At 51.5% G+C, this 17,999-nt stretch overlaps 1 protein-coding gene across 1 annotated transcript in view; it reads left to right on the forward strand.

The window, feature by feature from the left end:
* Positions 1 to 464: 464 nt before the first annotated feature.
* The window catches only part of WIPF1 (WAS/WASL interacting protein family member 1), a 129,561-nt gene continuing 112,026 nt past the window's right edge, over positions 465 to 17,999 (forward strand). The window contains exon 1 of the mRNA XM_008258766.4: positions 465 to 641. The gene's annotated coding sequence lies outside the window, so the exon portion shown is untranslated. The remainder of the gene's footprint in view (positions 642 to 17,999) is intronic.

The following is a 17,999-nucleotide window of genomic DNA, read 5'->3' on the forward strand; positions in this document are numbered from 1 at the left end:
GTGCGAGCAGTACGGCTCAGTGGTTACGACACCCACCAGAGCTACTTGTCCTCATTTTCAAATGCCCGGAGGTCCGTACAGCTGGCCCTGGGGGCGTCGGCCTGCACCGTGGGCCGGGGTCTCCCAGCTGGACTCGGGAGCCCCGTTGCTGCGCACCCGTCTCCTCCGAGGCCGTGGGCAGCGGACTAGCACCGCATCCCCACGGGCAGCGCGCGCACGTCCCCCACGCCTCTCCCGGCGACAGCGGATGCAGGCAGGGCCTCTGCGAGCTGCGCTCCGTCTGCAAAATGAACTTGGATTTAAGGCATCTGTTCTTGGAGAACAGGAGGCAGAGGCTTTCCCCTAGCAGGGGAAGCGGGACGCCCCCTCCAGGTCCCGCTCCTCGGGGAGCAGCCGGGAGCACGCGAACTCGCAGCCCGAGGGGAGGGCGCGGCGCGCGGGGGCGGGCGCAGGGCCGGCGGCGGGGCCGCGGCGGGGGACGCGAGCCGAGGGGGAGGGCTTACATCCCGGCCAAGTTCCCGGATGGTCGCGGCCTCCCGGCGCCGAGCGCTTTTCCTGCCCGCCCGGACCCAGGGAGAAGTTTCCCAGAAAAAATGCCCGGCGCGCCACGGGGCCCTGGAGCCGCCCGGAGCCGCTGCGCGGTAAGGGACGCGCGGGGACGAGACCTGGCGTGTCGGGGGACGCCGCGAGGCCGGGGCTCGACGGCGGGGCTCGGAGGCACCTCTTGGCACACGGGAGCCGCGGGTGGGGCCGCCGGCGACGTCGAGCCCGGTCCCCTGCGGGCCGTGGGTGCGGGCGCGGGGCCCCGGAGGAGCGCGATTCAGGGCGGGACCGGCGTCCCTGGGAGGAAGGGGCCGCGGACGGGCGCAGCGCGGGACGCCGGCGCTCCGGGGCTGGGCGCGCCACCGGGCTCCGCGGACCCAGGGCCAGCCCCTGGAGTTAGGGACCTGCTGCCGCCGCAGTCCACCTCGCGGGGATCGCATCTGCGTCCCCCACGCGCGGGCAGAGAGGGTCTTTCGGGCATCCCCCGGGCCGCGGCCATCCTCGCTGCTGCAGCAGGCGCGCCGCTTCCCCGCCAACCTCCCCGCAGGGCGGCGCACGCCAGGAGAGGCACCGCCGGTCCCCGCCAGCGCGCGTCTCCCGGGGCCTCTCGAAACTCCCCGGACGGCTTCCCTTCCTTTTTCTCACACTTTTCTGCTTGAAGCAAGTTGCCAGTGTGTGAGGGGAACCAGCTGATCCAGAGCCTCAACTGGTGGTTCGACTTTGGACCGAGATTAACAAAGGGCGTGTCTGTGAGGATCTGGGCCGGGCGGGGTCCGCGCCGTCCCGCTGGAACGCGCCCCGGTGCCCCGGACTCCCCAAGCGCCCAGGGTCGCCCTCGCCAGCCCGGCCCCCTTGGAGCCTCCCTGAACCCCCCTTTGCCGCACCGCTAACCCTCATACCCCAGGCGGGTGGAGCGTATTCCCATCCTTGGCTGGGTTTTCTTTGCCAGTTTCCCAAAGTGATTTCAGAACAAAACTGTAGCTTCATTTTGAGTCACTAAATATTTTGTTCCGCCTCAAAAACTCCCTTTGGTGTAACTTAAAAAGCAGCCCCGAGACATTTTCAGCTTCACGTTGTAAATCGCCTTCTGCCTTTCCGGAGCGAGAAAGCCCGCTCCAGTTGTCAGCTCGTCTTTCCCCACCCTGCAGTGCTCACCACCCTGCCTTCTCCCTGCCCCCCGCCCCCCCCCCCCACACGTTTACTTCCTCAGGGCCCTGGAGGTGCTCTGCAAATCCGCAGCTCCGACTAGGAGCCGCGAGCGAGCGCAAGCTGCACGCTCCATTCTGCAGGTGTAATTGAAACTGATCAACCACACCCTCTCGACCCGCGCTGTGGCTTGGGCTCCTGGACACACTGTAAGGTCGTGTGACGTAGAGCAAAGAGATAGGTAGGCAAGTTAAGACTGGGGGGATTTAGAATGACCTCACTTCCGTGCCTTTTCACAAATTAAGTGTCTCCCGCGTGCTGAGCTCTTTCTGGTGCCATTGGGTGTGTCCTGCAGCTGGATCCGTGGTGGGATCCTAACCTTTGCTGTTCCTCCCTCACAGCCTGTGAGGGTCAAGTGGAATGGATAATGAGGTGTGGGAGAGCAAAAGCAGTGTGGTCCACACCGCACCAAGACCCAGAGTGGTGATGAGCTGAAGGGAGCCCCGTTGTGGACAGTGTTCATTCAGTATTGGCTGTGCATGCTGCCTGGTGTATCCAGGTGTTCCCAACTGGTAGTGATTTTAAGAACACAAGCAGCTTCCACAACACACACTAGGAGAATAAAATGAAACAAAAGTGCCTTTTGTTGCTGTAACCTCCATTTTTTGAAGTGTTTGATACTTGGGGTTCGACCTCCCAGAGCTGTGGTCTTCTAATGTGATCCACCAGATTCCTAATGATTTCCACCAGAGGTCTCCGCTGCTGTTTGCCAGCAGCCCGCAATTACTCTGTGGTTCCTGAAGGCTCGGTAGGCTTGTTTGTGCCTTGTGCTAGCCAGGACCCATGGATGGGAGTCAGGCCAAACGCTCCCTGAACATTGAGGGTCCCTGCTAGAGGTTGTAGCTATGCTGTATGCTAGGGGTACATGGAGAGCCCCAGCTTACCCGGGGGGGGGGGGGGGGCCCTGAGTGCTCACCTTCTGCTGGCGATGAGCGTGGTTCAGACAACAGGAATGCAAGACGGAATGTGACGGGTAAGATGGAAAAGGGAATTGAGAAGAGTGGAATTACTTCCAGCTGCAGAATCAGTCTTTCGTGCGTCTGTCCATTTAGTAAATATTTACTAAGTGTTTGCTCCGTGCCTGGTCTGGGAAGATTAATCGGCTGGTTCACGTTGTGTTCCGCGGTTCAGGCTTCGCCTCCCTGTGCAGACGTGGGGCTTCCTCGCTTGGCCTGGTGGTGTGGCCCAGCTCCGACACGCGGCAGCTGTTCCTCATTCTGTGGCTATTACGGTCAGGGCCGGTGATGAACCGTCTCCTGTAGGCTTTTCCATAGCAAAGCTCCACGTTCCCCAGAGCATCCCTACCCCCTCACACCTTCTGGTGGTCGAGTGGTGCTGTTCTACATGACAAGCTTTAACCAGTACAGGGGAGTTGCGGAAAGCTAACTGGGGCTTGATTCTGGGAGCCTTGGGCGGCTCAGGCCTCTGTTTCCTTGAAAGCCCCCGACCTGGGTGGTGTGGATGTGCTGCGGCATGAGGGCAGATCTCCTGGTGGTGAGAGCATGGGCCAGGAAGTCAAACAGACCTTGCTTCCGGCCCAACAAGAGCTCTAAGTCCTGTTTCCTTACCTTTAAAATCAGAGCAACAGCCTCTGCCTCCGAGGGTTGGATGAGGTCAAGGGCATGCATCACGCAGCGGAGATGGATACTGCTGCTACTTGGCACCTTTGGGCTATTAGTATAGCATTAGTGTTATTATTATTGTCAGTGATAGCATGTACAAGATACCGTTTGGGCAGATAGCCTAAATGTAGGAACTACTTTTTATACATAACATGTCATAATGCTACAATACAGAACATATACTAATAATCCCTTAGCTAGTGTTTCATATCAATCATCTCAAGTATTCTGTGTGTTTTTTAAAGACTTATTTGAAATACAGAGTTACAGAGAGAGGGAGAAGGAGGGGGAGAGAACAAGGGAGAGGAAAAGAGCGAGATGCCATTCACTGTTCACTGCCCAAATGCCACAATGGCTGGGAATAGGCCAGGCCCAAGCTAGGAGCTTCATCCGGGTTTCCCACATGGGGAGCAGGGGCCCAGGCACTTGGGCGATCTTCTGCTGCTTTCCCAGGCACCTTAGCAGGGAGCTGGACTTGAGAGTGCAGCAGCAGGAACTCCAACCAGGTGCCCACTTGGGATCCTGGCGTTGTAGGCGGCGGCTTAAGCTGCTGCCACAATGCCGGCCCCTCATGTATTCTCTTAACAGCCCTGCGAGGGAGAGATCTCACTGAGAAGAATCTTAGTACTGGAGGGGCTGACAGCCTGCGGTGTCTGCTGAAGAAGGGGTGCCTATCCCCTATCCTGTGAGGTTATCTTTATACATAAAGGGTAGTTAAGCAGAGATAAGGCACATCATTTTCCTGGCTGGTTGACCCCAGGAAATATCAGATCAACGCGCTATGGCAGTGACACAGTGGCCATCATCCTGTGGAGGTGACCAGTGGATGAGACTCTCTTCTTGAGGCTAGCTGGCTTTATGGCAGGTACAGCACCCAAGCTCCCGGCTGGGGGTTCCACTGCTACTTCTTGTGACTGGGGCTCAAGGAACCCTGCTCAGCATTGTAGGATCTGCTGGTTGGTGGCAAATGCTTGTTGAAAAGGCAGAAACAGTACTTTGTTAATATTCATAACAGAAGAATCTAAAATAAGCAGGCGATACAATTACCTGTAATTTTTGCTACTTAGTAGCTTTGACAATCATGGGTCATGTTGTAGAACTCATTGCTTTGTGACATTTTAGCATAGCTTACTCTGAATATGTTTTTCTCTTCTAATAAGCCATGTTCCCAGGGTAACTCAATGTCTTTCTTTCATCTCCCAATTATATTAATTTAAGTGAGTGAGATTCTTCAAAGATTTCTGTGACCTGGCCCAAACTTTTTTTTTTTTTTTTGACAGGCAGAGTTAGACAGTAAGAGAGAGAGACAGAGAGAAAGGTCTTCCTTTCCGTTGGTCCACCCTCCAATGGCCACTGCGGCCGGCGCACCGCGCTGATCCGATGGCAGGAGCCAGGTGCTTCCTCCTGGTCTCCCATGTGGGTGCAGGGCCCAAGCACTTGGGCCATCCTCCACTGCACTCCCGGGCCACAGCAGAGAGCTGGACTGGAAGAGGAGCAACCTGGACAGAATCCGGCGCCCCAATCGGGACTGGAACCCCGGGGAGCTGGCGCCGCAGGCGGAGGATTAGCCAAGTGAGCCACGGCGCCGGCCGCTGGCCCAGACTTTTAAAAATCGCTCCTGGCTTCCTTCTCCCTTCCTTGCTGTTTCCTTCCTTTCTCCCTTGACTGCTTGCTGTGAGCCCTTTCATTGACTCATTTACTCTTCACACAACCTGAGTCTGTACTTCCCAAGGTTACACAGCTGGCATGCAAACCTGGGGCAGTTGGGTTCCAAACACAGCACTTTTCCTCCTGGCTTCCTCATCAGCTTTCTTACACCTGCTTTTCAGGTTTGGGCTCCAGGTAGACTGTGCTTTTCCATTGTCATCCGGTCACCTTCGCATTGCCATTCCTTCCCTCCCTGCCACCCTTCTTCTTCATTTGTATGTTGAATCCTATAGCAAAGTAGACTTTGCTGATATTCAATAATAAGAAGAATATAGCTAAAATAAGCAGGAGACACAGTTGTCTGTGTGCTTCATTAGTTGGTGGCCTTGATGGGGTTCACGTGGCAGGAGCATGCCCCTCAAGGAGAGCCCTGTCCATGTTTCCCTCCCCATTCTCTGCTTCCTCCCTCCCCGGTCAGGTTCCATGGACGCTGGTTTGGGCTTCACCTGTGGCTTCAATCCACTCTATATGGTACTGCAGTCACTTGTGTCTCTTCTCATAGACTGTAAGCTTTTTTTTTTTTTAATTCATTTTTATATGCTCTTGGCATAGTAGGTTCTGGTGTAATAGGCTGTCAGCTGATGCATGTTAGATGGTGGCTTATTTCTGCCATTCTGTAAGAGTTGTATGAGTGAATTTTCCCCAAAGTCAAAGTAGATCTCTGTTTTGCACAAGAGTATCTGGGTTTTGGAAGATGCTGGGAAACAAATTGCATCCTAAGAGTGGTTCCTTCACTGGGATTGCTATGCATAATATGATCTCTTATTTGTATCGTAGTTTACTTGAAATGCTATTTTTTTTCTGACAGGCAGAATGGACAGTGAGAGAGACAGAGAGAAAGGTCTTCCTTCCGTTGGTTCACCCCTCAATGGCCACTGCGGCTGGCGCACTGCGCTGATCTGAAGCCAGGAGCCAGGTGCTTCTCCTGGTCTCCCTTACAGGTGCAGGGCCCAAGCACTTGGGCCATCCTCCACTGCACTCCCGGGCCACAGCAGAGAGCTGGCCTGGAAGAGGAGCAACCGGGACAGAATCCGGCGCCCCGACTGGGACTAGTACCCAGTGTGTGCCGGCGCGGTAGGCAGAGAATTAGCCTATTGAGCTGTGGCGCCGGCCCTGAAATGCTATTTTTCAAAAAAGATTTATTTATTTATTTGAAAGGCAGAGTTACAGAGAGGCAGAGGCAGAGAGAGAGAGAGAGACTGAGACAGAGGGGTCTTCCATCTATTGGTTCACTCCCCAGATGTTCTCAATGGCCAGAGCTGTGCCGGTCCAAAGTCAGGAGCCAGGAACTTCTTCTGGGTCTCTCACACAGGTGCAGGGGCCCAAGGACTTGGGCCATCTTCTACTACTTTCTCAGGCCATAGCGGAGAGCTGGATTGGAAGAGGAGCAGCCAGGACTCTAACTAGTGCCCACATGGGATGCCGGCACTGCAGGTGCTGGCTTTACCGGCTATGCCACAGTACCAGCCCTTGAAATGCTATTTATTTGTGTATTTTCCAAACTGAAAAACAGTGGTTCTAATGATAAAGGAATGGAATTTTGTGTTATTGTGGGAATTGTTGAATTCTTGTGGGAATCATTGCTGGAGAACCTAAGAGGTTGTCTGGTTCCATGTGAAGTGAGGGCCGGGGCTCTTCTACCTATGGGTTGTGCCCCCTGTGCACAGGAGGGCTGCACAACCTGAGAAAGGTGTTCCAGCAAAATTGAAGGACATAGCCTGCCCCAGATCGCCACAGACCTCTTTGTGTTTGGGGGATAAACTGGTCTCTCAGGTAAGGGGTGTCTGTAGCAGGAAAGAAATGGTAAATAAAGGGACAATTCAGAGCCAAGTGGTTACCTGGGCCCGTGGAATCAATTACAACTTCCAGTAAAAGTTTATGCCTTTTCGCTGGATTCTGTCCGGGTTGCCCCTCTTCCAGGCCAGCTCTCTGCTGTGGCCCGGGAGTGCAGTGGAGGATGGCCCAAATGCTTGGGCCCTGCACCCACATGGGAGACCAGGAGAAGCATCTGGCTCCTGCTTTCGGATCAGCGCGGTGCGCCGGCCACAGCAGCGCACCGGCCGCGGCAGCCATTGGAGGGTGAACCAACGGCAAAGGAAGACCTTTCTCTCTGTCTCTCTCTCTCACTGTCTACTCTGCCTGTCAAAATAAATAAATAAATAAATAAATAAATAAATAAAAATAAAAATAAAAAACGAGAGAGAGAGAAAAGTTTATGCCTTTTTAACTTTTGTTGCTTAGATAGTACATGCTTCTTTAAAAATATGTATCTGTATAAGTCTGCATTTATATATTCTCATGAGAAATACTTTCTCACTTTAAATATATGTAATGTACACCTAATTTCATTTCTAGTGATTCAGTACATTTGAGTACCCTCCTCCCCTTCTCCTTCCTCCACTCCACCTCATCTGCTCACATATTTTACATTGTACTGCATGGATTCTGTTTGCATTTTGCTTGCTTTATTTGGTGGTATTTCTTGGACATATTGTCAGTATGTTGTTTTTAACAGCTGCATGGCAGTCTGCTGTATGGATATACGTAACTGATCCAGTATTGATCATCCATAGTCGCCTATTCGACTTTACACTGACAGCTCAGGGACTGTCAGCTCACCTGTTAGCTCTTGCTCATGATGTCCAAACAGCCAACCAATTCAGAGACAAAATAAATGTTGTCATTGAGTTGGCAGCTTGCAGACCAAATGAGCAGCTGGTTGAATTTCTTGCTTTTCAACCAGTTGTGTGTCACCCCAGCCCATTTCTGAAACCTGCCAGGCATTTTCTCTGGATGCAAGTGAGAGATTGTGTACATTGCTTGAGACATCAGGCTGGAAAGCAGCCAAGGGAGAAATCTGACTTAGCTTGCAGGAATGCTGTGTGGAACTGTTGGGTGTCCTATCAAGTGACATTCAAGAAAGTCCAAGACGTCCCCCCACCCCTCAGCGGAACCGAGTTTGAAGAAGATGTTGAAAAAACATGTAGCCTAGCTATTTGTTTTCTGAGAATGTCAACAGTGAGGTCAGTGTCTTAACCACAATGGTCTTGTGTTCCGGGGTGGATAGTTGAATAATGGTGATAGTCAGATCAGCCCCAAGATATCAGAGAATAGAAATGGACTGCTCTTAAACAGGCCCACATCTCAAGTGCACCGTTCGTGTGCACCATCAGGAATGCTGGGGTAAGGCTTCCAGAAAGGACTGTGGTGACTCCAAAAGGGGAGGGGGTGCTGGGGGGTGGGGAGGGAGGGCAGCCAACCAAGCTGGTTTTCTGTCTCAGGTCTCAAGACAGACTGAAGAACACTGAGATGAGTTTTCAGGTGGTAGTGAAATTAAATGTTTAAAATTTATTTACATTTTATTTGAGAGGCAGAGAAAGAGAAGGAAAGCTATCTTCTACCCATTGATTCATTCTCCCAAATGCCCACAATAGCCAGGGGTAAGCCAGGCCAAAGCAAGGAGCCTGGAACTCCATCTGGGCTCCCATGTGGGTGGCAGGAACCCAAGTACTGGGGCTATCACCTGCTGCCTCCCAGGGCGCACATTAGCAGGAAACTGGTTGGGAAGTGCAGCAGCTGGGACTGAACCAGGCACTCTGTTGCATTCCAAGCAGACAACTGCAGTGCCAAATGCCCGCCCTGGTACTGAAATTTCTTTTTCTTTTTTTTTTTTTTTGACAGGCAGAGTGGACAGTGAGAGAGAGAGACAGGTGAGAAAGGTCTTCCTTTTGCCGTTGGTTCACCCTCCAATGGCCGCCGCGGCTGGCGCGCTGCGGCCGGCACACCGCGCTGATCCGATGGCAGGAGCCAGGAGCCAGGTGCTTTTCCTGGTCTCCCATGGGGTGCAGGGCCCAAGCACCTGGGCCATCCTCCACTGCACTCCTGGGCCACAGCAGAGGGCTGGCCTGGAAGAGGGGCAACCGGGACAGAATCTGGCGCCCCGACCGGGACTAGAATCCGGTGTGCCGGCGCCGCTAGGCGGAGGATTAGCCTAGTGAGCCGCGGCGCCGGCTGGTACTGAAATTTCTAATGAGGTTTTTGAGGGCCTAGAAGAAGGTCAGGTAGTTGCAGGCCTTTAAAACCATTTTAACTGTAGTAAAGCCGTTGAAGTGTGGTCTGTTCTTGTCCAGCAGAGCCAGGATTTGATTGCCATGCTTGGCTTAAGAAAGAAAACAGAGCACCCGTTTAAGTAGTCTTGAGTTTCATGAGCAGAATTTCACACTGTTCTTTTCCTTAATTTTACCACTATTTAGGAAAAATCCTCACATTTTGTTTGAGACAGATCCAAAAATTATTGTTAAAACTGGGGCTTACTTTGAGTATCTTTCAATATTTCAGAGCTAGAACCTCTTTATTTATTAAATTTCATTTATTTGCTTGATCTGAAAGACAGAGGGGGTTGAGGAGAGAGCGAGCGAGCTAGTGAGCACTGTCCCATCCACCACCTCACTCTCAAATGCTTGATTAAGACGCCCCTGGAACACATGTGTCTCGTATCTGAGTTCAGCTTTGCTCCCTCTTCTAGCCTCCTGCTCATGTACGGCCTAGGAGGCAGCCGTGATGGCTGAAATAGTTGGGTTCTCCTGGATTGAGTTCCTCGTGGTTCCTGGTTCTTGGCTCCTGGTTTGTTTCCGCAGCCTAGCTCCAGCTGTTGTGGGCACTGGGGGATGAACCAGAGGATGGGAGTTCTGTCTGTCTGTCTCTTTTTCTCTTGCATCATGGCTGCTTACTATTTTATCATTTATTTCATCATGCATATTGTTTCAAGATTTCTTTTATAGTGTACCTTCTTTAGAGCACATCCGTGTGTTTGTGTGTTTCAACACGCTAACATACAGAAGCTCTTAGTTCTGTCTGTCAGAACCCCCAAAGTGGTATTACCTTCCAAAAATTCAGGTAATTCACAGGCTCACTAACATTATTTAAAAATACCTGTTTTCCCATATCCTTGCTGCATAATTCGTTTTCTAATCTTTTTCCTGTTTTGTTTCCAATGATTTCTTTAGGGAGTACTGCCACTGTTTCATCTGTACCATTTTTTTTTTTTTTTAAGATTCACTCATTGGAATTATTCATGCCCTGTCTTTTTTTTTTTTTTTTTAATGTTTCTGATGTGTGTAGGATTTGTCTCTAGAGCCAGAAAAGAAACACTTGTGCCTAACCTCACAGAGCTTAATTGTTCTGCACTGAAAGAAAACAAAATATTTGATTTCTATTTGTGAGAAGGCAAATATAAACCTTTCAATCCCAATTTTTCCCTTCTCAAAGTATGTGATTTTTGTAATTGTCTCAGGAAATACCAGTGTTCAAATGGGAAAAACAGAAACTTCCAAAATGTCCAAGATGGGACGTTTAAAAGGAGAATTTAAGCCTGTGAAGTTAATTGGGTTTTCCTCTTAAATCCCAGCGTTCGAAGACAAAGGGTCTTTGAGAGTGTCTGTTAGGAGGCGTGCTGAGATGACATGGAGAGGAAAAGGTGACTCATAGCAGATCAGAGTTGAGACCTGGCCTGTCATTGAGAGCGTCTGCCCTGTTGCCCTGCTTATTTTTCTAGAAGGTGAGGCTAGATTCCCCTTCTTGTGCCCGTGCAGTTGCTGAGTTCATTATAAAATTATTTGTATAGAACTCCAGCAGTACATTGGCTAATCAGAAACAGCTGTATGACTGAATTCATTTATATGGACAGAATAAGTAAATCCATCAGCACTATTTCTTATATTCAGGTGGGTCAGGCCAACACCGTGCAGCCCAGGATAATAACGGGGCTTCAAAACTAACCCAACACAGACGGCCAAAAGCTCATGTTTGGGCAGAAGTTGGAAAATTAAGAGACCTGATTGAGTTCTTGGTATTTTTACTGTAATAAAGTGTTACCGTGTTCTGAATGCTAGTGTTTTAAAGGCGAGGAAGGTTAAAACAGGAGCACCTACCCTAAAGACCTGGGCCCCTGGCACGAGCTCAATTGTCTAGATCAGGGTGCCCTGCCAGAACAGTCCACGTCCTGCCAGACTGCCCAGGCCCAGGGCCTCAGGCTGGGAAAAACGCCACAGACTAAGCAGACAAACTGACACGTCTGCCTGGGGAGAGCTGCTCTCCGTCAGGGACCAGAGGAGTCCCTCGGAATAACGTGTCCTTGTGCAGAACCCCAGAGGTCCATGGGCACTGCGGGTCACAGAATGCAGCCTTGATGGTGTGGCTCTCAGCTGTCAGTGTTAAGGGAGATACGATTACAGAAAGAACAGGAAGCTCTAGACCCTGAATCTCCATGTCTGACACAGCCCTGAAGGCCCTGAACTCTCTGCAGCTTCAGAATGCAGGTCACCCTGGAGGCCAGAAGTCCACCTGCCCCTACTGTCCAGGATCCAGGGCCTGGACCAGACTCAGGTGCCTGGATGGCTCTGATATGCTATCCTGGGGAGGTACCTCTGATGGGTGTTTACCACTGGGGGCGATAGGGAGGGAAGATGCCACCAGCAGGTGCCCTTTTATTTGCTATGTACCATTAGTGTTGGCACTGGAATTTGCAAAAGCTTTTATCTTCTGATACCCAAAGATACATGTCCCCTTTGCCACCACCATCTCCTGGTTTGGGCTGCCCATCAGTCATCAGAGCTAGTGCTGACTATTAAAAATCAAGACACCCTCAGGGGAAGACCTGACCTTGACAAGCTAGCTCAGACTTCCTCCAGGTCCTTTGTATTGTGCACCTTGCTAAAGGTGAAAAGGGCAAAAGACCAGGAGTTCAGCAGTTGTTTTCCAGCCCCAGCTTTGTTGCTTAGTAGAGAGATGACCTTGACAACAAGAAAACCACAATACAGAAGTAGAGGAATCGGCAGGAACGGGGTGAAGACAGAGGCCAGGATGTCTGTGCTGCTTGTGCTGGGACAGATGGTTGCCATCTCCAAATAAGGGACTGCCTGAAGTGCTCAGCTGTAACATTGTAGCTTATCAGCCAGAGATCTCAGGAGGCTGAACTTTTCCTTTGCCTGTTTTTGACTAAGTACTTGATAGTATGTTTTTGTGTTATATATAAAGATCAAATTATATTTTAGGAAACTCATGGAGTCCTTTATTTATACTTAAGTCTCATTGTATATGTTCTGAAGAAAGAACATTCATGAGGCACTGCACTTTTCCTATTACACTGAGGGTTTTTTTTTTAATTTGTGGGAATGGGATTTGAGCCAGATTGCTGTCCAGATATGCCTGGCATATTGTGTTTCGTTTATACCCACTTTATTTATTTATTGGTATGATTTCTGTTTTTTAAACTTTTATTTAATAAATATAAATTTCAGAAGTACAACTTTTGGATTATAGTGGTTTTTCCCCCCATAACCTCCCTCCCACCCACAAACCATCCCATCTCCTACTCCCTCTCCCATCCCATTCTTCATTAAGATTCATTTTAATTATCTCTATATACAGAAGATCAACTTAGTATATACTAAGTAAAGATTTCAACAGATTACACCCATACAGACACAAAGTATAAAGTACTATTTGAGGCCGGCGCCGCAGCTCACTAGACTAATCCTCCGCCTTGCAGAGCCGGCACACCGGGTTCTAGTCCCGGTCGGGGCACCGGATTCTGTTCCCGGTTGCCCCTCTTCCAGGCCAGCTCTCTGCTGTGGCCCGAGAGTGCAATGGAGGATGGCCCAAGTGCTTGGGCCCTGCACCCCATGGGAGACCAGGGGGAAGCACTTGGCTCCTGGCTTCGGATCAGCGTGGTGCGCTGGCTGCAGCGCGCCTGCCACGGCGGCCATTGGAGGGTGAACCAATGGCAAAGGAAGACCTTTCTCTCTGTCTCTCTCTCTCACTGTCCACTCTGCCTGTCAAAAAAAAAAAAAAAAAAAAAAGGAAAAAAAAAGTACTATTTGAAAACTAGTTTTACTGTTAATTCACATAGTATAAGACATTAAGGACAGAGATCCTACATGGGGAGTAAGTGCACAGTGACTCCTGTTGTTGATTTAACACGTTTACACCCAATTTAAAACCACTCTACCTCACTATATGCCCACACATATACCCTTTTATATTCACTTCTATACCATGTTAGCACACACAAGTGCACAACCCTGTAACCATCTGTCCTCGCCATCTAGCACACATGGGCACACATGTACATCATTGGTTTATACTTTTAAAATATTTTCATTTATTTGAAAGGCAGAGACAAGATCTCCCATCTGCTAGTTGATTCCTCAAATGCCCACAATAACTGAGGCTGAGCAAGCCCAAAAGGTGACTCTTAAAAATCAGTAAACCCATAGGTGAAGACCTGATGGGCTGAGAACTCAATCCAGATCCCTCCTGTGGGTGATAGGGATCCAAGTTCTTGGGCCATCACCTGCTGCCTCTCAGTGTTCACAGCAGTAGAAAGCCAGAACTGGAAGCGGAGCTGGGACTCAACCCCAGGCACTACGATATGGGATGTGGGTGTCGCAAGCAGAGTCCTAACCAGTGTGCCAGAGGCCCTCCCCTGGCTTACCCCTTTTAAGGAGCACTTCTGATATAACCAGGAAGAACCAATTCCAGACTTCCTGGGGAAGTGCATGCATTGTTAAAACTATGTGTCAGGGGCCGGTGCTGTGGTGCAATGGGTTAAAGCCCTGGCCTGCAGCACTGGCATCCCATATGGGCGCCGGTTTGAGTCTTGGCTGCTCCACTTCCGATCCAGCTCTCTGTTATGGCCTGAGAAAGCAGCAGAAGATGGCCCCTACCACGTAGTAGATCCAGAAGAAGCTCCTGGCTTTGGATCAGCTCAACTCTGGCCATTGTGACCATCTGGAGAGTGAACCAGCAAGTGGTTACAGAGAGAGGTAGAGCGAGAGAGACTGAGAGAGAGGGGGAGGTCTCTCTCAGTCTCTCTCACTCTACCTCTCTCTATAACTCTTTCAAATAAATAAAATAAATCTTAAATTTTTTTGTGTCAGCCTTTGCAGCTTCTTAGAAAGCAAAGGCCGGCCGGCGCCGCGGCTCACTAGGCTAATCCTCTGCCTTGCGGTGCCGGCACACCGGGTTCTAGTCCCGGTCGGGGCGCCAGATTCTGTCCCGGTTGCCCCTCTTCCAGGCCAGCTCTCTGCTGTGGCCAGGGAGTGCAGTGGAGGATAGCCCAAGTGCTTGGGCCCTGCACCCCATGGGAGACCAGGATAAGTACCTGGCTCCTGCCTTTGGATCAGCGCGGTGCGCCGGCCACAGCCCGCCAGCTGTGGCGGCCATTGGAGAGTGAACCAACGGCAAAAGGAAGACCTTTCTCACCTGTCTCTCTCTCTCACTGTCCACTCTGCCTGTCAAAAAAAAAAAAAAAAAAAAAAAGAAAAGAAAAAGCAAAGGCCACTCACTGCTCACTGATGAATGCTTTCTGCAGTCTCTCACAAGACACCATATGCAGGTAACTGTGAGTGCTTTGGAGATTCCTGACTATCCATTAAGGGCATCGCCAGTGAGAGTTTTGACCTGGCTGTTGATGACTGTAACCATTGCTGGTTGATAATTCTTACTCCTGCCCTGAGGAATAGCACATTGCCTTTTGACTCATTAGCAAACCATCTGGGATGGCAGCAGCCAGCAGAAACTGTGCACTGCTCTTGCTTCGCAACATTACAGGGCTCCCCACTGTGCACAGAAGGATCTGGACCACCTCACAGGCACATGGTACCCCTGTGGACCTTCCACCTTACGGAGAAGCTGCCCGGACTCAGCTACCAGGAAGCTGGACCTTGGAACTGATGCCCTGGGGAGCCCAGTCACCATCTGTAGACAGCGCTGTGACTAGGAGAGAACGCTTTCTGAATACCAACTCAAGTGCCCACAAGAGTGTGGTAGAATCCTACTAGCATCTTTCCACGTGCTCCCCGTCAGCTCTGGTCCTGGCAGCACAGTGGGAGAGAGGAAAAGGGAGGAGAGTCTTGCGCTACTCAGTGAGGTCACCATAGTCAGGGATGAATTATTCCTGTTCAGATTCCTAGTGATCGTTTTTGGAGAAGTTATGTTAGTAACATTGCTCACTGAGTACCAGGTAATGTTGTCAAGGCTTTAAATGAACTCCTTGAATTCACTTACCCATCCCATGAGGCAGGCACTAGTATTATCTCCATTTATGGGTGAGGAATTTGAGGTTAATCAACCTGCCCAGTATCATACAGCGAGCGTGGCAGGGCTGGGCTTCTGTCCAGGCAGGGTGACCTCAGCCCACACAGCCATGTGACTCTGCTGTAAAGGGTGACCAGTTGTAAAGGGTCTGGGTGAGCCAGCTTTGTTTAGGCAGCCAGCTGGCCACTGACGCTGTGTTCTGTGTCCCTCGGTCTGCATGCCTGCACTGGGCTAGGGCCACCGACCCACTGTGAAAAGGACAGCCAGCTTCGATGGAGACCGATTGCTGGTCCCTCAGCTCCTTGTGCAGTGTCTTGGGTCTGCTTTGAGTCACCCACGTTAACCCCTGATCCCATCACAGACACACAGGTAAACCCCCTCATCCCCCCAACACTTCAGCCCTCCCTGGTGAGGAAGAGGATCTTCCTGGAGTGTCCCAAGTGCTGCCCGTGGCTGGTGTCGTCGACTAGTACGACATGATGTTCTCAAGAAGCACTGAAGAACATGAGCTCTATTCAGCTGGTGGGGAAGGAATGTAACACTCAACTAAAAAATGCGGACCCTTTTAATAAAAACAAACAACCCCCCCCCCCCCACACACACACAGAGAACATGCCAGAATGTTCTGGGAACATGCTGGGAAGCAATGCAGAGATCCCCTTTCTCGGGAAGAAACAGCCCCAGAGAAGCCCGGGGTCGTGCCCGAGGCCCGCTGAAACAGCGTGAACCTGCTGAGTTCTGGTCCAGTTCTCTCCCTCCTGCACCTGAGTTTGCTTAAAGTATCCTGTAAATCCTATACATCCTTATCAGATTTCAGGCTCTGTTTCTTTACTGGGCAGGACCAAGGTTAGCACTGCGTGACAAACGGAGGAGCTGCAGCTGGAAACCTCCTTCAGATCCAGAACACAGTAGGTTGGTGGGGGAGGGGAGCGGGGCTGGAGCAAGGCGGTGTGCACGTGGCAGCTGTCCCGTGGAGCTAGACAGTTGCAGTAGGAGAGTGGGTCCCGGCCCCAGAGCTGTGACTGTGTCCGTGGTTTAGGAGATGAAGGAATCAAACCGGCTCAGTTTATAGCAGAGTTCAGTGATGGGGGCGGGACACGGAAGGGAACATGCCGGTTATTTCTCTGTATGCAGAAAAGTATGGCAAAACCCTGCTGCTGAGTACACTTGACAGGGCACCTGGCCCGAGCCGAGTGTGGCAGAGGCCCTGAGCTGCAGACCCCAGCCCAACTGCTGGGACGGAAAGCTGTAAGCCCTCCTGGAAGAGGCTCAGGCAGCCCGCAGAGGCCTCCCCACCCCGGGATCCACATCACCCTGCAGCCCTTCTGGGCTCAGGACCACAGTGTGACTGCAGAACACCTGCCGAGCATCCTCTCAGGCAGGCCTGGGGAGGAAGCCTGCTCTTCGCCAGATAAAGACAAACCGAGGCCTGGAAGCACCTCCAGAGCTGCATAGACCCAGCCCCTGCTCTGAGCCACAAGGCAAGTTCTGCAGGGCGGGCGGCCGAAGGTGTCATTGACCTGGGGCTGATCTTAGCCTTGAGCTTGCATGATCCCACCCACAGGAAGACCATTTGTGGGGGGACTGAAACTGAAGGCCAGAGGAGAGGTTTGAAGGGTTTCTCCATGGCTCCTGCAAAGATCTCGAGCCATTCTTGAAAGAATGCCTCATGTAGGCGGCGCTGCGGCTCACAAGGCTAATCCTCCGCCTTGCAGTGCCGGCACACCGGGTTCTAGTCCTGGTCGGGGCGCCAGATTCTGTCCCGGTTGCCCCTCTTCCAGGCCAGCTCTCTGCTGTGGCCAGGGAGTGCAGTGGAGGATGGCCCAAGTGCTTGGGCCCTGCACCCCATGGGAGACCAGGATAAGTACCTGGCTCCTGCCATCGGATCATTGGAGGGTGAACCGACGGCAAAGGAAGGCCTTTCTCTCTGTCTCTCTCACTGTCCACTCTGCCTGTCAAAAAAAAAAAAAAAAAAAAAAAGAATGCCCCATGCTTTGTAGACCGCACTGGCCGTGGTCAGCCTGGCCGTGACTGCTCTACCAGCAGTTAAATAGAAGCTTTGGGAGAACAGAAGATAAAACAAGCTACTCTGCTCTTCAGCTGGTGCTGATAAGGGGTCCAAGTGCAAATCCTTGGGTCACTGTTCTTGCTCAGAGGGTGATGGGGTGTTCATGTTTTTCTCATGTGACCCTAGGCCCTTCTAGAATTCAGCAAGAAGCCACAGGCAGAGCTAGCACTGAATCTGAGAAGTTTCTCCTTCTCACGCCTGTGGTCTGCCTGCCTTGGCCTTGATGAGGACAGTTTGGGTCCTGCTTGCGAGTGTGCTGTGCTGGCGTCAGCCAGCCTCCCCTGACGCCAGGCCCCTCGCCTCTGGGTTCCAGAGCTCCTCTGAACACTCAGGGAGGATGCAGGGGCTGCGGTGGGTGGGTATCGGGCTGGGTGCAGAACGGGCCAGCCCTCTCCTGACCTTACTACCCCAGCTCCAAGGTAAACCAGCTCCCTCTCATGAACCCAGTAATGGCTGGCTCGAAGGAACTGGAGAACAGGGTGTGCTGTGACTGGTCCTGTTGCACAAGCTGACCCAGGAGAGTTCCTCTTTTCATTGTTTTCTCCCTCTGAGGTACATCAGAAGGGCCCAAGGCAGAGAAACCGTAGGAATAAACTCATGCTTGATTTGCAGGCCACAGCCAGGAACTTTGCACTGTGTAGATTCTGGAGGGTGGGGAAACAGGGTGGTGGGTCCCTGCAGCCCTTCCCAAAGTCCAAATATTTTTGAGAGAACATTTCAATTTAAGAGGCTACAAGTGGTTTAAAGTTCAAACA

Source organism: Oryctolagus cuniculus, chromosome 3 (genome assembly GCF_964237555.1).
Source record: "Oryctolagus cuniculus chromosome 3, mOryCun1.1, whole genome shotgun sequence".
Lineage (NCBI taxonomy): Eukaryota > Metazoa > Chordata > Mammalia > Lagomorpha > Leporidae > Oryctolagus > Oryctolagus cuniculus.